The sequence below is a fragment of the Musa acuminata genome, unplaced genomic scaffold, assembly GCF_036884655.1.
Source record: "Musa acuminata AAA Group cultivar baxijiao unplaced genomic scaffold, Cavendish_Baxijiao_AAA HiC_scaffold_535, whole genome shotgun sequence".
NCBI lineage: Eukaryota > Viridiplantae > Streptophyta > Magnoliopsida > Zingiberales > Musaceae > Musa > Musa acuminata.
The window spans coordinates 22,423-28,870 of NW_027020780.1; the positions used below are offsets into that span (position 1 = coordinate 22,423).

General features: G+C 28.5%; 1 non-coding gene across 1 annotated transcript; it reads left to right on the forward strand.

The window, feature by feature from the left end:
• The first annotated feature begins 730 nt into the window (after positions 1–730).
• On the forward strand, positions 731–818 carry TRNAS-GCU (transfer RNA serine (anticodon GCU)). The gene has a single exon. It is a non-coding gene; the product is annotated as a tRNA-Ser (tRNA).
• Positions 819–6,448: the final 5,630 nt, after the last annotated feature.

Sequence of the window (6,448 nt, forward strand, 5' to 3'; positions counted from 1 at the left end):
ATTAAATTACGTAAATGTAAATTAACTTAAATATAAATATAATTATATAATTACTTATATAATTACATTACTTAAATTATTAAAATTAACTTAACTTAATATAAATATAATTATATAATTATAATTATATAATTACTTAATTATATAATTACTTATAATATAATATTATTATAATATAATATTATTAATTACTTAATTATATAATTACTTATAATATACAATTACTTATAAAATTACTTATAATATAATATTATAATATTTAATATTATAATATTTAAGAAATTTTTTATTACATAAAAAAAACCTTTAATTTGTTTTTTCTTTACTTTAATTGAAAATAAAATTTCAATTCCTTTAACCTTTAAATTTAGATTAGAATTTATTAATAATTTTAATTTTTAATTATTCACTTTTTATTTTTTTTTTATTTCATCTGTAATGAAATCTATTCTATAATTAGAAATTTTAATAGAATGTTTCATATTTCTAATGATAATGTTATAATTATAATGTTTAATATCTTTCTTAAATTATAATGTTTAATATCTTTCTTAATAAAAAATATTATATTAATGTCTTTCTTAAACTTAATAATTAATATCTTAAAAATTAAAAATTTTTTCTTTTTTATTATTTTCTTTTCTTTTTTTATTTAATTTCAATTTAAATTGAAATAGTTAATTTCAATTTCATTTGAAATTTTATTGAAATTTCAATTTTATTTAAATTGGGAGAGATGGCTGAGTGGACTAAAGCGGCGGATTGCTAATCCGTTGTACGAGTTATTCGTACCGAGGGTTCGAATCCCTCTCTCTCCGCCCGCTCTGATTACTTGATACTTTCGATTTCGAAGGAATTTCGATTCCTTTATTTTTTTATAGGTAAAGTGAATATATGGAATAGATAAAATAATAAGAAAAAATTAGAAAAACAAAGAAAACTCAATTTTTTTTTATTCCTCACGTCCAGGATTACGTCCCGGATCATTAGATAAGAATCCGAAGATGAAGAGAGAAACAAAGAATATCACTACTGTGTAAACAAAGAGTTTGAGAGTAAGCATTACACAATCTCCAAGATAAGATCATTTTAGAAAAAGGGAATAGATTACCTATTTTTTCTTTTTACCACATATACTATTTTGTTTGATTTGACATCATACCCCCCAAAATGGAGTTTTTTGATTTGAAAAGAAAAAGAAAGTCACTTTTACGAATTTCTTTGTAATAAGATTTTTATTCCTTCCTCACAAAAATTTTCTTGTCATATCGACAATTAGGTATTGTAGGGGACCTAGACCTAATAAACTCCTTACTCACTGAAAGGTCAGAACGAGTAAATAAACTGATCAAAATTCATCTCCGCGGTTACTCAATATACAAGAATTTCCATTTTTTAATCGAGGGTTTATAATTCTAATGTAAGACTTAGCCGATCTTATCCATTTTTATAATTTTTTTTGTCGAATAAATCATGAATGGATTTGGCAAAGTATTAAGGATTTTATCGAAAACTTACAGCAGCTTGCCAAACAAAGGCTAAGAGAAAAAAGAGAACAGGTATGACAGGCATCACATCTACGATTGGATTGAAAACGGCATAAGCTTCAGGCAATTTGGCAAAGAAAAAACTATTCGAATAAAGGACAGAATTAAGACAGATACAGATTAAGCTAAAGATATTAAACATAACAAACATTTCGTTCTTGTAGATTAGATAATTTTATTTTGATTGAGTTATTTTTATAAGGGAAAAATGAAAAAGGCAAGTCAAAAAATCCTTCTTTTTTTTTGAACTCTCCCAAATCAAAAATCCTTCCTTCCATTCTCAAATGAGAATACAAGGAATTCTACTTTCATACATTATCTTAATTGAATTCTATGTAATGATCAATTAACTTTTTTGATTCTATATCTAATCTACATGTGTTGAATCCTAGCAACAAACAAAATACCCCATATGTTTTTATTATGTATTATGTATTTTTTTGGGGGGGGGGATTGACGAATAACTAATTCTAATAATAGTCTTGACTAGTGCCAAACAGGAAAAATGGGGCGTGGCCAAGCGGTAAGGCAGCGGGTTTTGGTCCCGTTATTCGGAGGTTCGAATCCTTCCGTCCCAGATCGTTTCCATCAGAAACAAAAGATGGGATCACATTGTATCCCACATAAAACGGAAAAATCTTAAAGAGAACAACCTTTTCTTTTGTTCTGAATTCTTAGAATGTCTTTTGTTCTGAATTCTTAGAATGAATTCTTAGAATGGATTCTTAGAATCCATTTGATTTATCACAAGCATAATAAAGTGTCAAATACAGGTGGAAGTTTTTTTGAATAAAAAAAAGAGAAATTTGGGGTCTATCATTCACATTCATAATATGCTCGTACTATTGTTATATTCATTATGTCCCATATTCATGAAATATGAATTCTAAATATGAATTATAATTCTCACATGATGCATTCCGAATTGAAGCGTGAAACAAAAGCATCTCTATTCCCTTCCACACAAAGCCTAAAGTCAAAAATAGGGTATCCCAATTTCACATTCTATGTGAAGACTAAAGAGTAGGGAGTTTGTCGTACTAATTTCATCACTGGTTTTAAAACTTCTAAAGCTGTGCTGTGGCGTGGGAAAAAATAGGATAAAAATTGTCTGAATTCCATTTCTTTCTATCTTATATCTTAGATGCCTCAAATGAAAATAATTGTAAATCAATGTAACGTAGCGATTGGGGGGAAATTTTGATATTCCATATATTTTAACTTGATTTTATGGAATTGATGGAAAAATTGTTGAACCTGAAGTAAAACAAAATCTATATAAACTAAAATAAACAAGGCCTACGCTATGCCTATATGTATGATATATATTGTGTATTGTTATTATATTGTTGTATTTCAATAACAATGTTGTTGTATTTCAATAACAATGTTGTTGTATTTCAATAACAATGGCCTTTCACTTAAGTGAAAAGAATTTGTGGAAGGGGATCTTTGATTTTAAAAATATCCATGATTACCCCCAGTAACAATATTCAGATTCTTTCTTTCAGATGAAAGAAAGAATAAGGATCTTAATGTTGCCGTACATGAGACCTTTTCTATTTCATACTCATGAAAATAGATAAACTAGATTATCAATTTACTTCTTTGGTTAAAAGAAAACCAATTGATAATTCAATTGAACATGGTAAAATTTATGTCTCCTTAGGGAATGAAATATCTGCTAAAAATTTTTAGCTACTCATTGTGATTGCGTCGACTTGGTGATTGAATTAGAGATCCAGTTTAGTCATGACTAGAAAACATAGTTCCAGTCATGATGTTGAAGTCGGAGATTTTTAAAACATTTTTTTATGAACTCTTGGTTGGTACTCGAAGAAATATGATAAATCAATAGTATCTAGAAACTTACGACCTTTTTGTTTTTTGGTCATTGGAACAGTTTATTTGACTAATAATTTATTTTTTTCCGGGATTGGAAATATATTAAATTAAAGGATTTGAGGTTTATAGTTTTTTTGTTCTAGAAAAATAGATTCTGCATTTCATGATTGATCGTCCCGAACAATCTGTTGGAGATGTAAAGTAAATAAGTCTTAAGCAAACATCTTTCTTAGAAATACGTTTCATTCATATGATAGAATATCGAGTTAAAGAAATTGGATCCTTGCTGAGCTTTCTCCGGATAAATACAATACTTATCTATCCATAGAATACTTATCTATCCATAGGTATAAAGTATAGACTATTATATAGTTCCCGTTGTTCCCATCGAGCCAATGACTATTCATGATTACATATTAAATCAATTCCATTGCGGTTTGAAATTAAATTGAATTCTAAATTAGAGGAATGTTATGGTAAAACTTCGTTTGAAACGATGTGGTAGAAAGCAACGTGCGACTTGAAGGACATGATCCGCTGTGGATTTTTACATCCACCATTTTCTATACAAATGAAGATGCTCTTGGCTCGACATAGTTTGTTCTGTTCCATTAGGAATCTAATTTTTCTTAGGTTGATAGTACATGATGGAGCTCGAGCGGAAAGGATTGATTCATTTATCAAGGGGAAGAATCTAGGGTTAGTGCCAATCAATCAATAAGTTAGACCAGCTTTGTAAGTATATCCTTAAAATATAAAATAATCGGAATTGATAAAACTATTTCGATCAAAAAAAAGTGTATCACAGAGGAATCAATTCTTCGTATTCTATTTCTATGGGTATTCTATTTCTATAGAAAGAAATAAAAAAAACAAAAGGTATGTTGCTGCCCTTTTGAAAGGAGTAAGGATCACCGAAGTAATGTCTAAACCCAATGATTTTACAAAGCAAAGATAAAGGATTCCGAAACAAGGAAACACTATTTTCAATTGTCTCAAAAATTGGATCAGAATTAGGAATAAAAATAGATTCGAGATGAGACAAACAAAAGAGGTTAGAGACGGCTCAAGAAATGTCTAAGGATTTCCCTTCGAATTCTGTCAGAATTACCCAACTTGAGTTATGAGTACGAATGAAATTTATTTTTTTTTTTTTTTTTTAGGAAGAACAAAATAATAATAATGAATTAGACTATGATTTGAGTCATTATTTTGTGTTTACTATTTGATATTATATACAGAAAGATATACCGAAATAAAAATAATTTTTTCTCGAGCTCGAGCCGTATGAGGAGAAAAACCTCCTATACGTTTCTGGGGGGGGATTGTTTATGTACATCTATCCAATGAGCCATCTATCGAATCGTTGCAATTGATGTTCGATCCCGAAGAGAAGGAAGAGATTTTCGAAAAGTGGGTTTTTATGATCCGATAAAGAATCAAACTTATTTAAACGTTCCCGCTATTCTATATTTCCTTGAAAAGGGCGCTCAACCTACAGGAACTGTTTATGATATTTTAAGTAAGGCAGAATTTTTTAAAGAAAAAACCTCGAGTTAATTAAAAGAAAAAACAACAAAATTAATAAAAAAGGGGGGAGATGATTAATATAAAATCTATCTTTGTATAATTTTTTACTTACAATTTTTTACCTAAAATTTTCCCTTTTCTTGCTCTATTCATACTTAAATTTACTTTTTTCTTGTTATAGGAATCCACCAACAAACAAGGGATTAATCTTGCTTATTGTACCTCTATTGATTGAGTAAACCCGAGATTTTTTCTTTATCTTTTCCTTATTTTTTTTCCATCAAAATTTCTTATTTATGTTGTGCCAACCCAATACAAATCCTTATTTTATTTACTTTATTTGTTATTTGTTTTCTCAACATTGCATTCATATTGACAATGGTGTATCGAACAAATATAATTGATCATAGATAAATTAATTGATCATAGATAAATAAATCTCTTTATCCAGACCCCATATTGGGTTTTAACTTCACTTTTACTCAAATAATGGGTTTTGCATTGTTGGGTTTACTGTCATATAAGACGTATTTTGGAATTTAACTTAACAAAAATAAAAAATTGATAAAAAACTGGTAGGTCTGTCACAATTTTAGCATCTCTTTTAGGAATCTGGTGTTTTTAAATATGATCTGTACATTTTCTATTTATTTTGTATAATCGATCATAAAACATAAAATATTTTTTTATTTATTATTAGTTCAATGTTTTGATGGGGTCGTGCAGTGCAATTTAATGGATTTTTCATTTTATCGTATCTACATATCCTATTTATTTTATTTTATTCGGGTTGCTAACTCAACGGTAGAGTACTCGGCTTTTAAGTGCGACTATGATCTTTTACACATTTTGATGAAGCAACAAATTCGTCCAGACTATTGGTAGAGTCTATAAGACCACGACTGATCCTCAAGGGTAATGAATGGAAAAAGTAGCATGTCGTAATAAAAAAAATTTCTTATTTTATTAAATATTTTATTAAAAAATTACAAATTCAAATGAAAGTGGAACTTTTAGTTTATCCTTACTGGATCGCTACAAAAATAAAAATTTTTGGAAGGGAAGGGGACAAAACAAATTCACATTTACAGTTGGGTCTAGTGAATAAATGGATAGAGCCTATGGTTCCAATTTTGGTAAAACAAAAAGCAACGAGCTTATGTTCTTAATTTGAATTGAACGATTACCCGATCTAATTAGACGTTAAAAATAGATTAGTGCCTTATACGGGAAAGGGTGAGTTCTCCTGTGGGTGGACCATTGATTCTTTTTCCTTTTTTTTTAATAAATCCTAACTATTCTTTATTATGGATTAGAAACGGATGTGTAGAAGAAACAGTATACTGATAAAGAGAATAAATTCCAAAGTCAAAAGAGCGATCGGGTTGCAAAAATAAAGGGTTTGTTATCCTCTTGTAATTATAACGAAGATAAACAACGAAGATAAACCAATTCGATAGAAAAAGAGAATAAAAAGATCTATTGATTGGACTCCCTGTTTCCTTTTCGGGGTATATATTTTTATT